This window comes from Chaetodon trifascialis, chromosome 1, assembly GCF_039877785.1.
Source record: "Chaetodon trifascialis isolate fChaTrf1 chromosome 1, fChaTrf1.hap1, whole genome shotgun sequence".
NCBI lineage: Eukaryota > Metazoa > Chordata > Actinopteri > Chaetodontiformes > Chaetodontidae > Chaetodon > Chaetodon trifascialis.
Window position 1 is genome coordinate 10,386,230 of NC_092056.1, and position 20,209 is coordinate 10,406,438.

Consider the following 20,209-nt stretch of genomic DNA (forward strand, 5'->3'; position numbering starts at 1 on the left):
CAATATAGTCTTCTATGGGACCTGCATTTCATACTGGCCTACAGCTCTGCTTGAAATCTATCAACCACATCAAATGGTGCCCATGATGTGATTTAAAATGGTATTTTGGAATAAACTGACGATTTAAATGCCCTCTTTTTCTGCTAAAGCTCTCCATCCATGGCATCGGAGCCCACAATCAATATAATGTATCTAAGTAACATCGCTAGATCCAAATTAAAATGTGGTAAATTGTTGGTTACTCTAAAGTTCTACTGACAGTGTGGTTGTGTGTCGAGGGAGTATGTCTGGACTGTATTGTGCAGTGGGTGGCTTAGCACAATGAAAAGGATACTTCTCTCCAGTGTAATAGCTTTTATCACAGTGGGAGGCAAGAGAATACCGATGCATAGCAGGAAATGCTTGGCAGCAGTGGTGGGGGTGCCCGGTGGCTGGCGATACCGAGACTGAATCAAGGACATATATCTCAGGATCAAACACGTCCTCTCTTCAGGCATTCCCTCACAAACTGTGGGCCCCTCCGTCAGTTAATGCCTGGCTAAGTTGTTCAAAGAACACCCCGAGGAGAGAGTATTTATGCATAGGAGAGAGAGGGATAAAAACCCAAGAGGATGAGGAAGAGGAGAGTAAGCTCATATTCAAACAAAAACAAACACACAAAGCCTAATCAATGATGAGCAAGCAGGGATGTGTGCTGTGGGTGGCGAGAAAGGTCTGTGGGTTGTTGAGATGGGGGGCATCTGGACAGCCAGATTGATGTTCTCAAATAGCGCTTTCCCTTCCACACAAAGCAGCAACGAAGGCCCTAAAATGCACAATGTGGTCCTTATAAATAAAAATTTGTTTTCAAGGAAACTACTTAATAACATAAAGGCTGCCTTCTGCCTGTGCACGTGCGTGCGAGTGTGTGTGTGTGCACTTGCTACATAGAGGGCTCTTTGAAGGTTAAGACTTGGTTTTAAGGGTTAGGTTAGAATTAGATGTACGTTATTTTGTTATTAGGTATTTCATTGTGGTGGTTATGGTTAGGGTAAGGGGCTATGGAATGCTTCATGTCAATGAGGGTTGTCACAAGGATGCAGGCACGAGTACAGTGAATGCACGTGTGTGTGTTTGCCTGAATAGAGCAGAGCAGAGTGTGTTTGGTGGCTCAGTGCAACTTGGGGGCATGCTTTCCCTCACACTTATGTACATTTTTACTATATGCTTTAGAAATGAGCTGAGCCACTTGCTGTATGCTATAATTCTCAATTATCAAAGGTTTCTGCAAGCTTTAATTGTTAGTCAAGGTCAGTCTTGAGACAACTGTGTGAAAAAGGGGTGGGGGGGATCTCACAGTTTCTGTTATCTGTTGACCTCTGACTAGAAGAAAACAAAGCCCAACAAACAGGTTTTCAATGGTAATGACTGGCCATGGGAACCTATCCAAGGCCAAAAAGCGCTGAGAACAGGCAAACTGATCTTTATCTGTAACCACATCTGTGACAAGTGTCAACACTCTTCAGAAAATTCCCACTGCTCTACTTAAACTAAGTTTCGAGTGTTCTTAATGGAGATGCTTTTGTTGCTCGAGACAAAACAAGAGAAATGAAGAAAACCATCACAGAGAATAAGTTATTTTTGCATTCTTTCTCTCGCTGTGTGTAAACACAGCAGCTCGGAGCATTCACCGCTCACAGCGGTCAGAGGCACCTAATAAATATTGCAAGGTCAGTCGAGGAAGATCCTTGCTTCAGCCAATCAAAAAAAAAAAAGAAAAGAAAAGAAAAGAAAAGAAAACCCAGAGCGTCTCTTTGACTTAAGACATATAATTCACATTTCCTCTGGCTACAGCTCACTTTTCAACTCCCCGTTCTCTCACTGCTTAAGTGTTCTAATGGTGGAGTAATGGCCAGATGTCTGAGAGGAGCAACTCTAACATCGTTCCTGCTGTCATCAAGCTATTTATACCCCTCAGTCCATTAACATGAAAAGATTATAAGTGGAAGAATAAAAATATACAATTATACGGTGATATACAACAATCTATTCTTGTCTCTATCAACCATATATTGCATTTTGCCATAAAGATATGAAAGTTACAAGTTCATTTTGGGGTATTTTTTGTCAATTTATCAAATAAAAATGACACCGACGCCTATAAAAATGTACAAATATTTACAGATAAACACAACTGTTCACTTTGATAGAACAGTTCAACTTGCTTTTGTACCTTTTGCACTGAAAATATGTATGTCATTGCAAATTGATTTTTTAAAAAATGTCTACAGACAAATGCAATATTGTGTGTCAGCCTCAAATTGGCAATTTAAATCATTTTCTTCTTTTGCTATAAATAAAACATGCTCAGTGTATTCACCAATGAATAAACTTAACATTTCTCTAAAGCTGACCAAAAAGTACACATATACCCTATTATAAAGAACACAGGCACATGGTAACACATACAAAACAAAGCATGTACAAGACTGTGGTTTTATGTACTACTGATGCATGACCTGTCCTATGTTCAAATACTGTGCATAGATTGAGGAGAACAGCTGACCAAACAATTTGCTGCACAGCCTACTTTTAAAATGGGATTAAGTGTTTTCCCCTGTTAGGTGTTGTCTGAGGCAGACGTGTTAGCAGGAAGGAACAAAGAGAGACAGAAAGCCACAGGTCAATAGCATCTTGCCACCTTTACCTGGAGAGAGACATGGAGGGTGGCACAAAGGGCGGCAAGGAGACAAGAAGGGAACTTATTAGAAGATGAGGCGAGAAGCGTGGTGAATCAGTGGCTAATCCTCCGTTTCCTCTAAGCCTGTGTAATTAGGACATGGGGGATTGCACCGTGACAGGGGATGCTTCTGGACCGCCTTGCTTTTTTCCTTCTCTTTTGTTTATTTCTTCCATCTTTAGCCTGGCTTTATGGCAGTTTGTCATCTAAATATAGCATGCTCGTGTGTGTCTCGCGTTACTGTGCATGCATTGCGGCATGTTCCCTCCTAAGCAACATAAACAGACACAGCAGGCCTGCACTATGTTTTATGTCTACTCACTACTACTTACTGCTTGCAGATGTGAACAAGAATGCACTCTTTTCAGCTGCTTTGATCGCTGCATGACACCCTTGGATTGTTTTTGGGCACTTATGTGTGAATCAAATGGGCTGTTTCAATCAAACACTTCCTCCACCACACACACACACACAGACCAAACAAACAAACACACCATGGTCGAGGGGGGTGCCTATAACTGAAGAGCCTTAGGAGACAGAGCACAGTGTGGAGCAGACATGAGACCAGAGACCAGAAAGGCTGATCAGCATCCTTCTGCCTGTTAATAGCCTTAATCTACTTCCTTCCCCCAGTAGACGGTAAGGGAAGTTGCCTTGGCCCATTTAGAGAGATAGTGAGTGCAAGAAATAAAGTGAGAAAGGGAGAGAGAGAGAGAGAGACAGGGGAAGAGAACTCGGAGAGAGAGGAGAGGGAGGGGGCAGGGAATTAAAAAAAATTAAGCCAAGAGAATCTATGACTCACCAGCTCATTACAGAAATCCTGTTACTATCCAAGGAGAAAACAGGTTTAAAACACCCTATTAACTAAAGAATGGAGGGAAACCTTTTGTTGCTAATTCACAGAGGGTCGTCTTTTGATGTGCTTCACTCCAACAAATTTTTACATTTCAACCATTCTACTTTAACGATGCTATTTCCAACACTCTAGATTTGAGGGATCACTTCTTAAACTGATTGGATTTAGTGCCTAAAATGAGGCGCCAAGGCCCTGTCTTCACAACTGGCCTAAAACAACGAGGATAAAACCCATTTAGCGTTGTGGGGGCTTCATTCAGACAATCCATACAATAACATGAGCCACCAGACATCATACAATCCAGTCACATTTGCTGAATTAAATTACTTTCTTATATTGTCTCTCTCTCTCTCTGTCTGCCTCTCTGTTTGTCGCTCTCTTTTGAACAAAGGGATTTGAACAACTCAGGGTGTCATGGCTTTGTGCAAGTAATCATTCCCATGTGTAGTGCTTTAGCAGGATTATGGAAAAGTGCTTCTGATTCTCTCTCTCAACAGAGCCATCACTGTAATACAACACATACAGTGTGTAGTAGCGTAGGGTTGGCCTTACTATTGCATGAGGGACCTGTGGTATCAAATGTCCTTGATAATTTCTAGCATTGATTTGTTGTAAGAAGCATGAAGCTAAGCTCTAAGACAGAGGCTGGAAATAGGGTTGGGCAATTAGACAAATATATCTATGTATCTGCAATTAGCTGAGTCCATTCCTGGTAGGATTGGGTACTGAAAGCCAATGCCAATATGGCACCAGTTCCTATACGACTGGTCTATCAGACCAAGCATGTGTAACATCTAACATAAATTCCCCCAAATCATGCAAAAAAAAAAAAAAAAATGTAAAGGAAAATTCCATAACCTTTACGCTTATGTGACAGCCTTCCTTTTTGTGGCTGAAACAGGTCAAACTCAAGAGAAGGTAGGTAGAACATGTTGAGAGGCATAACACTCAGACAGACATCTAGAAGAATGAAGTGCTCTTGATTGGTCCTGTTTTGAAAAATATTTCAGACATCAGAAAAATCACCCAGTTTGCAGGAGAGTTGAGGCAGAGTGGAAAATGGAAATAAAAACAGAATGCAAACACATGCAAGCAAACTTTGTTTACTGAGAACAGATTTACAAAGTGTTACTGAGTCCATGTATTAATATCCTTTATACAATCATGTGTTCACAAAGTGGTGAACCTCCCTCCATCCTCGTTTTTGAATAACTGAGCCTTTCTAGGATACCCCTTTTATACCCAATCATGATACTATCACCTGTTATCAATTAACCTGTTTACCTGTGAATTGTTCCTAACAGGTGTTTTTGGAGCATTCATCAACCTTCCCAGTCTTCTGTTGCTCCTGTCCCAACTTGTTTGAAATGTGTTGCATCAAATTCAGAATAGGCAGATATTTGCAAAAATCATTGAAGCTGATAATGTAAAATGTTAAATAAATTGCCTTTGTACTGTTCTGTATTGAGTATATGTCCAAAAATAATCGCATTCTGTTTCAATTATGTTTTACATAGAAATCATATTTTCAACACAATTACAAACAAATGAATTCTTAATCCAAGTTTGACTCACTAGACTACATAGAGTCAGCCATTTTCACTGCGTGTTATCTGCATGTTATTACAATTCCGTAGAGTCCACTAAATCACACGAACACATGCATTATTTATTTATAATTTGGCAAATAAAAGAGAAACTCAATGCTGAAGCAAGGTTTTGGCTTAATTAATAATGCACACCATCTTCGCACTTCAAATCACTACCTTTTCTTTGTACCGCACATGACACCAATATCGAGTGAAGTATCAAACTATCAAATAACACTATCATTACCTGCTGTAACGTAATGTGATCACCCTCAGTCTGACTGCCTGCTAAAGAGTGTGATGCATCTGTCAAAAGAGGGAAAGAAGTGTGAAGACACACCACCTGTACGCTACTTGCCGTGCTGCATAACAACACACCACTCTAGATTCACCTTCCTGCACATGTACTCATGAGACTAATATGTGCAATAAAAAAACTGTACACTTTAGCATGTAGGCATTTGATCAATTGTGCCAATGAACAGCAGTGCAGCTCCCCTAAGGATATTGGCGGGTGTTGAACAGAGGCTAAGTGGAAAGGTGGAGAGAGGTAGGTTGAGTCGATGGTGTTGGCTTTCTCAGCCCCGGGGCCTAACACATTTAGAGAGCTAACTGACACACTTTGGATGTATTAGCCACAGTGAGCTCTGCCAACCTCTCCTCTATTTCTGCTGCGCCTCCTCCTCCTCCTCCTATCGCCGTCTGTCTGTCACTGCAATCTCCTCTCCATGCAAGACTGAGGAACATGCCTAGTGTTTCAGCAACATTGCTTTAGCATTGATGTTCCTCCGTGCCCCAGCCAAATTGGTGTTTGCCAGTCTAGACACTGGTTGCTTGTGTCTCTGTGTGGATAAACATAGGCACACACTAACACTCTCAGTTGTCTGTTTATAAGTATGATTAGATTAAAAGAATCTGACGGAAATGCAATAACGGTCTATTAGTCTACCCGTCAGGAGGGATAATCATTTCAAATAGAAATGTGTTTTCCATCTCACTATCTAATTTATACTTTCTTTGCCTCTGCATATGTTTCACTCCTGAGACTGGTGGGTTATGAGCACGAGGCTTTAAAACAGGCTGGGTTCAAGTCCAGGCCACTGCAATAAAACACAAATAAATAGAAATATATAGCAATAAGTGCCGCTCAGACTCGGCTCGTGAGAAACAAAATCCAAAGGCTAGAGAACTCCAGCTCTCTCTGACAAATGTATGCACTGAATTTGAAGGTGAGAAAAACAACTCCTCTCAGTCCATGCTGCCCCATTCTATGTGGTGGTTTAAGATTAGGGTCAAAGATTAGAAGGCTTACACAAGATAAGAATGGGATTAAAAGAGCTCAGAGATGTAAAATTACAGATCAGAGAACTGGTGAAAACACACCTGAATCATAAACAAACTCATAACACAGCAGCCACCTGTCCTGCAGGACAATCCTGGCATCATGGGGTGGCAAAACAATGTATTCCTGATGAGAGAATAGGAAGTGAATATTATGGAAGCAGCATCCAATATTCCAGAGAGGGATTCAGCACACATCAAAGACTGCCTCTGCAGTAAGTCTGTTAGATTTGGGATTAATGGACTCCAGAGGGGCCTGGACACACATGCAGCCACACACACGCATGCAACCACACACACACATGCAGCCACACACACACACACACACACACACACACACACACACACACACACACACACACACACACACGCACACACACAAACACAAAATCCACTACCACAACTTCGCCTGATAAGATTCACAACCCAGGCTAAAGCACTGCAGTGCAGAGTATATCTATTCTAGTAGCTCTCCACAGTAGAGTCTCTACTGCAGCATGATACTGTGCTACAACGTGTTGCAGGTCAGTGTCATTTCTTAATATTCTAGTAAATTTTGGACAACTAATGCTTCAACTGTCCAAGTGGTTTGAGTGCAAGATTTCCATGAATGCAGAGCACGCTCTTTCCAGTCATGTCTACTGGATTGTTTGGACAAGTTCTTTATTTTGCTTGTCAAATTACGAAGCACAGGCCCAAACAGACACACACACACGCATGCATGCATACGTGCACACACAACCGTAAGTTGCCTCCAAGCTCCAATGAGTTCATGCAAATTACAAAAATGCAAATTCAGGTGGTAAGGCTCAGCTGTCCTCTGATGGATTTTGAGGAAAACACGACAAAACTGGGGAAAGTCAACAATGAATCTATTTCTTTTAATCTCGACAGACAGAAAGACAGCCTAATCCCAACCCTGACTGCCTTTCCACCCCAATGCCCAGCCTCTCGCCCATGCTGCCACCCCCCTCCTGCATCTCCTGCCCCCTGGGCTAAAACCACAGGTGCAGGCAAATGCAAACCACTGGGTGGAAAATGCTCGTTGACAGCATTCTGGTGTGTTTGCGATTGGTCAGTGAACAATGAGGGAGTTTCCTGAACCACTTGTCGTGCTGATGGAACAGCTGGACACCAACACCATACACGGATCAGGGTGGGAAGAGACCATGCGGAACAACAGGGAACTTAAAACTAAAATGAGATTCAGCGGAGCTTAAGCTCACTGTCATTTCACAAACTGTGAGCTGCAAAGAAAAAAACATCATAAAGAACACAAACAAACCTAAGTCATAGTTATTTGCAAGAAATTCTCTACATTTAAATGATTGGATTATATTTCACACTGTAATTGTGTGTGAAATAAGCTTCTGCACATAGCGGGATTTGTCTAATTTTACTGTCACTTGGAGATATTGTATGTATATAAGATGGTAGCAATCACCTGTTGTCCGATATGTCTTGAATTTTGATGTGGTTGCCTGGATACAGCAAGAGTATGTGTATTTTCACATCCGTCTGCGTCAACTAATTCACTGGCTTGCACTGCTATTGTCTGCCTCTCGTCTTTTCAGCACCACCACACAAGCACGAACTCACAGCCATGTGCGCACCCAAGCCCGTTCTCATCCACATGATCATCCTGAGGAGCATTATCACAATCTAGGGAACTAGATTATCCCTGGACTCAAAACTTCATCCTCTTTGATCCCCACTTGGGTGGGGATGAGAGGCAGCACAGGGGAACATCACCCAGATTTCCCACTTGTTAATCATGGCAGATTTTGATCACCTTCAGGGACAGATGGACAACTGTATTCAAAACATCACCACACAATGGGCATTATGCTATCAAGGATACTTCCTCGAACAACCTCACACTGTTTCTGAGATCCCATGATGTCAGTAATGCTTTTTTCCCAAAACTATATCAAATATAGCTGCAGATATTTTTTATTAATATGATGCACTGTGTGGTGCCTCAGACAAGTATGTGTGCACCAGTGCTCACCCACATTCAGCTAAATTAATGCAATGCTACACTCTATAGCGCTTAAATAAATATATCAAACTTCGACAACTAATTCCAACAATAATAGCTATAAACATGAGTGAATCTGGTGCTAGCGTGAGTAACATGCATAATTTGATCAACTGAGTGGTGCTCTCTCTCAAATCTGTTCCCAAAAAACAAAACAAACCACACATCTGCAACACATCCAACCTCGCCGTGGTCTGAATTTCAATGAAGTGTGTGCAAACCAAAAGAGGAGGCGCAAACACCCATAAGTACTGTATAAAGATCCATCACACTTAGTTGTTTACACTGCAAGCCCTCTAAATCTCCATAATAGATCTTTGTTGTGGTTTGAGGTGGGATGGTGAGGTCAGCTGTTAATTGGCTGCTGGTAATTACAGATGCATCTTAAGCTTGCTGACACTGTCCATGGGGCTTTGGAGACTCGCAACTAATGCACTGCAGAGATTACTGCAATGTACAGAAAATTATACAACTGTCACTCATGCACACTGGAGAAGAAATTAAACTCTTCAACTTAATTCTGACCTGGTTCTCACCCTGTCATTGAGTCATTGTAGCCATTACATTTTAGGTATAATGGTTCAAATTATTGGCCCTGCAATCGGCTGGCGACCGGTTCAGGGTGTACCCCGCCTCTCGCCCATTGTAGCTGGGATAGGCTCCAGCCCCCCGCAACCCCGAAAGGGATAGGCGGTATAGATAATGGATGGTTCAAATTATACTAAGTTTGAGTAAGGCACGTTGCTTCTGTACATTTAAGAACAAATCAACCCCTCTTTGCTCCATGCACGGCACTTAAATGTTCAAGCCTATCATTTCCTTCAATTCTTCCATCCTTTGCCACTAGCCATGAGGGTGTTTTTCCCCTCTGTGGGGCTGCTTCCCGGGGAATGGAGGTAGTGCGGGGACAATAGCAGCCACCCAATTAAAGCTGTGTTGGCCTCGCAATTCCTCAAGGTATTGCCATGTGACAGTTTAATTAACCAAGCCCCTTATCTTAATTTAGCAGGATCAAAAAGTAACAAACTGAGGTTATCAGAGAAAAACACTCCCAGTTGCCATCCTCACATACACTCATCAAGACGCACACGTGCACCTATTCTCTCTCTCAATCTCCGTCAGTTTGGGAACACTATAGTACAGTGCCACACGTGTAACAGAGATATTTGATGCAATTCTTATAGCCAAGCTTGTTCTGCCATCTGCACAGATGCCACAAAGCAATATTCATAGAGCAAATGCTTTAACGCATATTTATTATGGCTGTAGGGGTCGGCCTAATGACAGTCTTTTTATGCAGCCGCAGTGTGCACAAATGTGTCCCTGAGTGTGTGCGCATGTGCCTGTGTTCAGCTGTGTCTTTGCAGTGTGTGCGTTTACATTGACAGCTTTCTCTTTTGAATTTGAACTCAGTGACTGCAGGAAGTCAGGCGCCATGCTACTTGAGCAAATCTCCATCCATCTCTCATCTGATCACTTATCAAATGGTTGCTGTCCCTTCCTGTATTCCTTTCTTGTGGCTCTGTTTCTTTGACTGTTGTGCATCTATTTGACTTCATGACTATTTACATCTATTTCATATATTTCAGCTCTGCTACTGTTGCTCTGTATACTCTTTCATATAGCCCATTTTTCTTCTTTCCTGACATCTCTGATCATCCCATCCACTGTCATCGCATAAACCATATCCCCTCTCTTTGTTTTAGCGTTTCCTCTTCTTCAGCTACTCCATTATCTATAGCACTGCAGGCACTGGATGAAAGGACATTACTAGTTATGGTTGAACAGAGAAGAAGTCCTGATGCCTTGGACAGGCCAGGCCCCATTTATCTCTCTGGTTCCTGATGCAGTGTAACATGGGGAAACAATGCCCCAGGGCACCACAAATATTCATTCACATCAGCCAAGGAAACAGCCTAGACGAAGGGGCGCTTCACTTGTATCTTACCGATTTAGTGGAAGTTGTGCTCAATTTGCTGTCTTGGGAAATTCTTACCAGACATTTCATTTTCAAATAATCAAAGCTGAACAATTTCCCCAGTTTGCAACTGCCTGCACGGAATTGATCAAACAATCTGTCACTTGGTGTTTTTGTAATTAATAACGCTGCTGCATCTAGTGAAGCATTACTGGGCACAATACAAGTCAAACCACTGCATTGTGTGATCCAAACATCAGCTGATTGTGTCTCTTCCACCAAATCCATACAAAAACATATTATTATAACTGCTCACTTACAGACAGCACAGTGTGGACAGAGAACAGTATCCTGCTGTTGAGTTACATAAAATATGAAAAGCGCACCACCCAATTTGCTAATTTAAAGTAGCTGCTCTGTTATTGAAAAATGGCAGTAAAATGCGCAGGTAACACTTAAGACAAGAATTCATTAAACTGAGCTGCGAGTGAAACGCTTGTGCTGAGATCAAGTTGTGTGAAAAAAAAAAGACCTCCCACAATATTGTTACCAGCTGACAAGAGAATTAACACCTCACCCCACCTTATTGTGACAAGAGACTACAAGTGTCATACGTAATCCATCACTTTAAATGATATTTCATCTGTCTCCTTACAATAACAGTTAGTTCTACAGTTAGGTTAAAGCATGTAATAACGGCCTGTGGCATAGACAGTACTTAGCGTGCCACTCCATGTAAAACTTCTGTTCCACTCGACAGCATTTTACTACAAACAAGAACACGTAAAAATGCAGTAATACAAGTGCAGCTAACAGAGCCTTAATTTTTATTTTGACCCCATACGATGAAAACCAAACCTCTATCGGTTACATGTCATTATTTGTAGCCTTTCATTGATTTCATGACATGGACTCTTGGAAGATTTCTTTGATCTGACAGAAATCCAACTCTAAAAGCTACTGATGGCAGTACTGCCTTTACTGCTAGAATACCAACAGAAATCTATGACGGCGCAAAGCTGTCGTAAAGCAACTACTGATTATCAATACATTTTTTCCACCATTAATCAACTCACCATTTGCCTATAAAACATTGCTACCAATTAACTGACTGATTTATTCTCATTTCACTTCAGTGTATGATGAATTGAAAGAGAGTAAAGCAAGCAGCACTTTGCATTTTGCTTCACTCCTCTCCAAAGTGGTGACTATTTGGTGTTCTTACTTGATAAATTGCTTGAACAATCATCAAATTTGAAACCAATGAAGATTTCAAGGCCTGCGAATCAGTGCTGAAAGAGATGAGAATGATAATGTATAGGACTGAAAAATGATGAAGAGGCTAGGAGAGCATATGTAAAAGAGTGTGGTTAAAGTCTATAATTACACACACACACACACACTTAAACACACATACAAATGCACCAATGCCTGCCCTGCTGTCCATGGACAGAGGACAGATGGCCGCGGAGTGGCTCTGGTCCAGGAAGTGACGATGTTCTGTATCATTATAATCTGCTCCGTAGTATCCTCCCTACTGCTGTGCTGGACAACATGTTTCACCCACTGAGAGCAGATACTGGAACAGCTCTTCTGCTGCTCTGTCACACATACTCTTAAAGAGGTGCTGTGACAACAAACTAACTTCTATATGTCAGTGCTCCTTCGCTTAACCCTTAGAAATTTGGAAAATGGTCATTTCACAGCCCACAACTCACATTGATTTCTAGATGCAGCAAAGAAGCATACACAAGGACAGCGCAAATTTATACCAACAGCATGTTTGAAATGCATCAGTTCAGCCCTTTACAAATCAGTCTTGGACAGCTCACACAAGTTATTTCTGTCAGTCCGTCTGTGTACCTAATCAACACACAGACACGAGCACAGGCTGTGAAGCACTGAGTCTGATTCACCGTTCAGGCTGTTCACTGTTTCCAGTAAAATCTCACTTGGTACCACCCATAAGCTGAAAACACATCTCCACTCTCTGAATCTAGAGCCACAGCTTCTATCTTAAAATATCTCAACATCAACAGTTATGATAACATCCTAATTGTGTGTGCTGTTATCACAAATTCAACTAAGCTTTTCAATTAGAGGTTAATGCCTGAAAGGAAACAAAAAAAGAAACAAAAATGTAGGCTGCACTGCCATGGGGCTCAGCCACACAATGTTAATTAATTTCATTTATAGCACAGACACCACATCTACAAGGTTGTTGTTCATGTGATTACAAAGAGAACAACTGGGAGTAGAGGCATGTCTGTCGTGATGATGGAGGAGATAAATACACTGGATTTTCTCTCTAGCTGCTGCTTTGAGGGAATATCTTACGTGTGTGTGTGCGTGTGTGTGTGTGTGTGTGTGTGTGTGTGTGTGTGTGTGTGTGTGTGTGTGTGTGTGTGTGTGTGTGTGTGTGGTAGAGCAAGTTTAGCGAGGGGGCTTTTGTTCACTGTCACCAGTGTGAAAACAACATAGCTTATGTAGGTTACTAGTGTGTTTACAGCAAGCAGGTCTGTGTGCATGTATAAACTGTCAACATGAAATATGCAAACTAATCAAACTGCCTGGCCTCACTTTCTAAATTCTATTACACACAAATGAGGCATTAAAACAAACAAATTCAAATTCATCTGCAGGTGAGGTTCCTGATAAGAACTACGACAAAAACATCTCCAGTCCGACCATAAACAAGTGTGTTTAATAGTGTGCATGTCTTCCAGAGAGCTGAATAAGCAAAAAAACAAAACACACACAAAAAAATAATAATAATAATATCAGAGAGGTTTTACTGGACCTGACAGTAGATGAAACTTTAACAATATAGCTGAAGAGTGATTAACTTTAAATCTCCATGACTCTGGACTAATCCTCATATTCAGTGCGCCTACATTTTTTAATGGGCCTTGAATAACATTTCCACAGCATTTAATGGCTTTGTGTGTTTTTTCAATGTCTAATATGAGTGAGCACACACTTGGATTAATATCCTGTAATGTTCTCATTACAGAGCAGCGTGAGCAGAGAGAGCTGGGCAACCATAAGCTTTTAAGGACAGCAGCTCTTATTGGAAGGTGCAGGAGGAAAGCACTCAATGGGTTCGAACGCAGACTATTTTAAAAGATGAGAAGTCCAATCATGCTATGATGAGAGGTTGTAATGGTACTTAGAGTGAAATAAGACATATTTTTACTCTTTGCTTCCATAAACATGCCATAATTATTCACTGCGGCTACCGGGGTGAAGGGATAATGTCAGAGATTTACAGCCCAAGTGGTAAGTCCAAGATATTCATCAATCCTCTCCAATGCTGTGGTGCCACAGTACTCAAGATAGGCTTCACTGGCTGAATGAGGATCAGGGGTGAGCCGCCATGCAGGCGGGCTGAGGTTTAGAGGTGGAAATCACACCCCACAGCTAGGCCAGTGCAATATCACACACACTCAGCACAAGAGGAAGGACACAAGAATGGACATTGCCCTTCATGAACCACAATCAGAACAATGGAATTTAATAAAACTTCATGTATTAAAGAAAATAGACTAATCCCTTCAAATCTTCCATAATGAGAGAGAAGAAATCCTAAGACTGTGATATTTCCCCTCCCTTCACCCCACAAGATTTTAGGCTTTCCACAGGATTCCACTAGCTTAGCCGCAAATCGCCTCACTGCTGTGCGATACCGCCACATCCTCTAAGAATGGGGTGAGCACACGATCTGGCACATGTGTATAGGCACGCACACACACACACACACACACACACACACACACACACACACACACACACACACACACACACACACACACACACACACACACACACACACACACACACACACACACACACACACACACACACACAAATCTTATTTGACTTTGAGTGATGTCCAGATTGCTGATGGTTCTCATTTTCTCCACCAGGAAAGTAGCTGGTGATGTTGCCATGAATCAGGCTATCAGCCCAGCCAGGGACAGGCCATGGATAGCTGAGAAGATGAGGAGCACGAAAAGATGAAAGGCTCAAAGACAAATCCTCCCTGTCCAACGGCTCGTACAAACAGTACGAAGAAACATGAGCATCTGGCTGCTGTTTTCAGATGTTGCATGTTTTTCTAATCTTTTCCCCAAGGCCATGTTACAGACTTTTAGATTGATTCTTTAAGGTTTGATATCAAAACATGTGACAGACACTACATAAAGAGAAGTTCAAAATGATGGCGATGTTTAAATGAATGATTAATGCAGTCAGTGAGCTGTTAACCAAAGAGGAGCTCACTAACACATCAAGTCCTGTTGGTGTTGCTGTGACAGAGTTCACTGAAATGACACATGCACACGTCTCCACTGGAACAACGGGTGTAAACACACTCTGATGGCCGCGATTAATCATGTTTAAACAGGCAGATGTGATAGCATCACACGAAACCATGACTCCTCCATATGCTACCTGTTTCGAGTAATGTTTGTAAACTAACTAATTACAATGCTCTCAAATGAAGCTCCACTCTCAGCAGATGTTTGTCCATTAACCTGCAGAACAATTAAGCATCGTGTGAAGAATCGTACATTAACAATGCCCTCTCTGCAATGGAGAGCGCACCCCGCAAAACACTTGAAACACGTTTGTTGTGCTAGCCTGCCAACAGGAGATATTTGGATAAATAATGATGGTTGTGTTGTAGCTTTGAAAAAGTTCTTGCTGTATTGATTTATGGAAGAATAAATATACATTTTTCAACCACTCCATTTTTCATTCATGTTTTTTCTAAGTGTAAATCAATGAGAAATTATTGTGCTGTATTTGTTGTTGTCAGCGATGATATATTCTAGGACTTGTACAGACTGGGACTGAGAATTATTTATGGAGTATTGCAATAAAGCCTCTTGATCACATGGTCTTATGGTATGAATATTCTATATTATAATATTACACATAATATCAAACATACCATGTGCACATCGCATGTATGAAAGTGCCATGGTGAATTGTTATGTATGAAATGTGTCATGGGGAACTTTCCTGCACTTCTCATCCTCATAACTGCAGTAACTGATGAATAAATGAAATAACAATAAAAGTCAGTTTTTCTGTTTGCAAGATAGGATTGAGTCATGTTCTGACTGTGCTGTAGCTCCATCACATCTTCACTTTGGATCCGATGCCCACTGGAAACGTTTCAGGAGAAGTGCGTCTTCAAGCAGCCTGCCTGTCAGCAGCCAGATTTTGTGTTGCTTTGTTCATTTGTTTGTTGGATTCAATTGTGTGTCTGAGCAGTGTGTTTCATTCTTTCTCTCTGTCTTTCTTTTCCTTCAGCTAAAAACTTCATTATTAATAACTAGACTATAAACAATAATTTACCCCTAAAAGGAAACCCACATAAAGAAGACTATTATAAAACAAAGGAAGAAGCATCTTTAGCTATGAGACTGACTTTGATGCACTAATGCTAAACTAAAATTATACTAGATAGGTAAAATTTGTCAGCCATAATAAAAGCAACTGATATTTCTTACACGTTAAAGGAATTCTAGATATAAATATCCCCAAATTACACATCCTTGCATTATTAATTGCTACCATAATTGTAACATATATCATCTGTACTGGCCTAAGTGCACTATTCGTAATGCAAATGACATCCATGTCAATAATAAACTCATAACAGGCAGACAGTGCTGCATTTTGAATGCAAATTCAGAAGCATTCAAATTACAGATGTAATACGGATCTACCCAGCCTATGAAAAACGTGTCTGCATTTATCTGTCCATGAAATATGAATGATGTTGAATGGAATGCCCTTTTCCAATAGTCAGATAAAGGTTTATTGAAGGCCGGAGTGAGCAGGATAGAGGTTGCCATGGCTACAAGTGTGAAAAGGGCATCTGATCTGACTTCTGACCAGTCAATTAATCTTGGAATTGCATTTTTTTTTTTTAATCAAAGATTCACTCTCTGAGATTCAAAATTAATTGCGGTGAACAAAGCGAACGACTGAAAGACTGAGATTGTTGGGACTTGAAACACTTTGGAAAAGTACAGCAATGCTAGAGTCTTAAGATTAAGACTGCCACGAGGGAAGATGGGTGAATATTTAAGATGGATTAAAGTCTGAATATTTAGTTTGTTTGGTCTCAGTGTGTGGTGGTAGAGAAAACCTATTTTTCAACAAACCAAAACATAAAGACTTCATTTTCTAATGATTTTACAGATGAATAATTGTCAAGCCACGTCCTCTTCTAGCTTGCAAGTGTCACGATGCCAAATTTCAATTTTCACATTTCAAAATACATACTGTGTTTATTGTTTATTCATCAGCTTTATGTCCAAATAAATGACTGGGCTCTTATGAACGCTCCAAGAAACACATTCACATGAAATCCTTACACTTAGATATCCTGTGATGTCGTTACGTAAACAGGGCTTCCTATGTGACACGTGCTATTGTGGGATGTAGGATGACCATATTGTCCTCTACCCAATGGCTATATCAACTTAGACTGCAGAAAAAAATGCAGCAAAGGATTAGGTAGAAAATGCTCAATGAGCTCTGCTGTGGCTGCAAAATCTCACTATGTACAAGTTATTTAAATAGAAAGTGTTTCTTAATTTCAAGACAGATTAATACAGAACCAGTTTTTTTTTTTAAGTCATGTAAACTAAGATCTTAGACACTTTTTAAGCTGCTGTGCTACCAGATAGAGCGATTAACAGATGGCATCCCTAAAATCACACATTTGATATATAACTGTACATGCATCCAAGTTCAGAGGACTCACTGACAACCTCAGCACCATAAATGACTCAACACCTATAGACAAGACAAGCGTCACATAAATATAGGGTTTGGAGAGCAATAATTAAACAAATTGTACTGCCAACACCATCATTTATTTGTGTACAGTGTATATTTCTGTGTGTGCTTTTATATCACTGTTTGGGTGTGTATGTGCCAAGAGTTTGCATGTGTGAGAGCAACTGACAAAACATGACATTTCCCTTATTTAAGCTATTCACAAACTGTGGTATGATGTGGGGGTGGGGATTTCTATCACCTAGCCACAAATAACAGGGAAAAATCAGTTTCATTGCCTGTCACTGCGCTGTCATAGGAACACATCTCGTGCCATCTCTCCTTACAGTATCCACGTTGTCCTTGTAGTATCGCATCCCCCTTCCCCCCTCCTCTTTCCCACTCATGCCTCCCTCTTAAAGCAAGGCAGGAGGCCACTTGATTATCACACTCCAATCGCAGCTAATTAGGATAGGTCAGCTGGTACAGACAAATAGTATCCCTGTCAAACAGTGTCCCTCCATGCTCTTCCTCCTCCTCTACCATCATCCCTCTCTCCCTCCATTTTCTCGGACAGCCCTATCAGTGGGTAACATCTCCCTACACCACTGCCGCCTGTCTGTTCGTGATAGCGACTATGGCAGTCATCTCCACAGAGGCGAGCGATGTGCTGCCAGCCACTCCGCTGGAGCCAGACAAGCCCGTATCAACGTCTGCTGCAGGCGCGCTGGAGCATCAATTAATCGCCGTTTAAAACTGGCAAAAAATGCATTTGATATACTTAAGCTTAATTAATACATTGCTACCAATTTTGCAGGGCTAATTAATCAATTTGAGACTAGTCCCTGGTGCGAAGATGTCCAGATTATGTTGTCTGGAAGGATACCGCACTCAACATCAGAGGAGAAGATGAATTACAAGCACGGAAACAGGGAGCTGTGTGTTTCTTCTATCAATGCATATTGCCAGAAGAGATCAGAAATAGTGAATTTCAGGGGAAATTAAGTATAATGAGAACAGGCCAAAAAAGATGGCAAAATCAGAAACAAAAAGGAGAGAAGCACACAGTTGTGTACACACTATATGCTACAACCTAGTGACTATAAAGGCTAAGAACTGAAACAGGGCTGGGGATTGATTGGGACTTGAACTACATGCTTTGTGCACTTGTAGTTCTGTTTATACTGAGCCAGTGAATGAGGCCACAGTGTCCTGGCAGGCAAGCAGAGAGAGCTACAAAGAGTAATTGGGAGGGCTATGCTTGGAGAGAAACAGAGGACTTAAGATGGGATGAAGGAGCGAAGGAGGGGGGGAAGAGAGAGACCTATGAAGTAGATGCTAAGTGCTGAGATGTGAAGAAAATAAGCCTGCAGGAAAACGACCCTGGGGACAGTGACCAATGACAAGCTCCCTTTTCCTTTTTTCCATCTGATAATAGACATACAGTACCTGTGTGGTTCCATGCGTGCAGTTCATCTGTGTGAGCACAGGGAGCTTTATTTAAACCACAGAAAGCAACACCTGAGTGCAGAGCAGCACATTATACTGTATTGTCTTTAATAGCTCATCTTTCAGTCCACTTTTTACTAAGCCTCATTAATTAGCCATAAAATTACTATAATAAATTACATGTACATGAGTGGATCTGCTGGAGACAAAGTAGCATATGGGACTACTCTAAGCTTACCAGCCAAAAGGTAGCATCTTGCAATTCATCTCAGACAGCAGGTGAACATTAAAGAATAAAAACAGACCTTTCTAAGCAGATGACATTGTAATTTGAAAGGCAGAAGATCACACTAAAAACCTGCTTTCTCCTGTAAATATTAACACAGAGTGAGGTGTAATTTCCTGCTTTTGAACACTCAATACGGATGCAGTGGAACACTGCCAGAGTGATGTTCATCGTCCCTCACTCATCATCACTGCTCTTGCACAATGCCTTGGCCTTCTGCCCCTGCCCTCCCCCACAGCTTAGCTAAGCCCACATGTTATTGGCTAAACACAGCCAGCTGCAGCCAGTTAACTGTCTAATCTCACATCAATCGATTTCCCCAAACAAGGAGAGGTGGAGAAGTGGAACGAAAGTCATGGAGCGGGGGTGAAAACACAGAGGAGGGTGAGAGTAAATGGGAGGCCAGTGACGAGTGACAGGCAAAGGCAGGTTAGAGCCTTTCACTGAGTTTCCAGCACCACCCGAGCTTGTCTGTGATGTGTGTGTCTGTGTGTGTCTGTTTGTGTACGGGCACAACAGTCTCTTGTTCGAGTCTGTCAAAAGGATACTGATCGAAGGCAACACACAGAAAGGTGGATGGACAGGCTGAGGTTGGCACTATCAGGCAGGAGTAGCACACATCCACCAACAATGTTGCACTGGGACAGTTTTTACCGACTGACTACTGCCCAACACACTCTCAGCTCTCTTTCTCATGTGTTTTGTGTGTAGAAATGTGATTCTTTCAGTCCCTCACGGACAATTAAATGGGAACATTTTCAAAATGAGAAACATATGGAGCTTTTTAATTGGCCAATTTCTCTTGCCAACGTGTGTGGCTTTTTTTCATTCAAAAAAGCAATGAAAAGGAAAAAAAAAATGCTATCTAGTCAGACATGCATATTGCAGCACAGAGTGTTGCACAAATTGTCATTGTCCTTCCGCAAGGAGTAAAACAGCCCTTCTGTTCCCTGGATTAATAGCACCATTACAGAGGATCCATGCTCAGTTTACAGCACATGCATACATGGTGGTGTAGAGACTTCAGTGAATTTGTATTTCTACGGGAATATCTGTTTTGCCAAGCAGGTAATGGCCCACACTGAGGTACACGACTGGTTGAAGCTGCAGTGAGAAATACACCATACCTCCTGTTCCATTACTTCTCTCTAGACCTATGTATAATCTTGGTTTCTTGCCTCCCCTGACCCTACACTAATCATATGAGGTGGC

At 41.5% G+C, this 20,209-nt stretch overlaps 1 protein-coding gene across 2 annotated transcripts in view; it reads right to left on the reverse strand.

Moving 5' to 3' along the window:
• The window catches only part of pcdh17 (protocadherin 17), a 55,551-nt gene that overhangs the window by 11,642 nt on the left and 23,700 nt on the right, over positions 1-20,209 (reverse strand). The gene's annotated exons all lie outside the window — the stretch shown is intronic.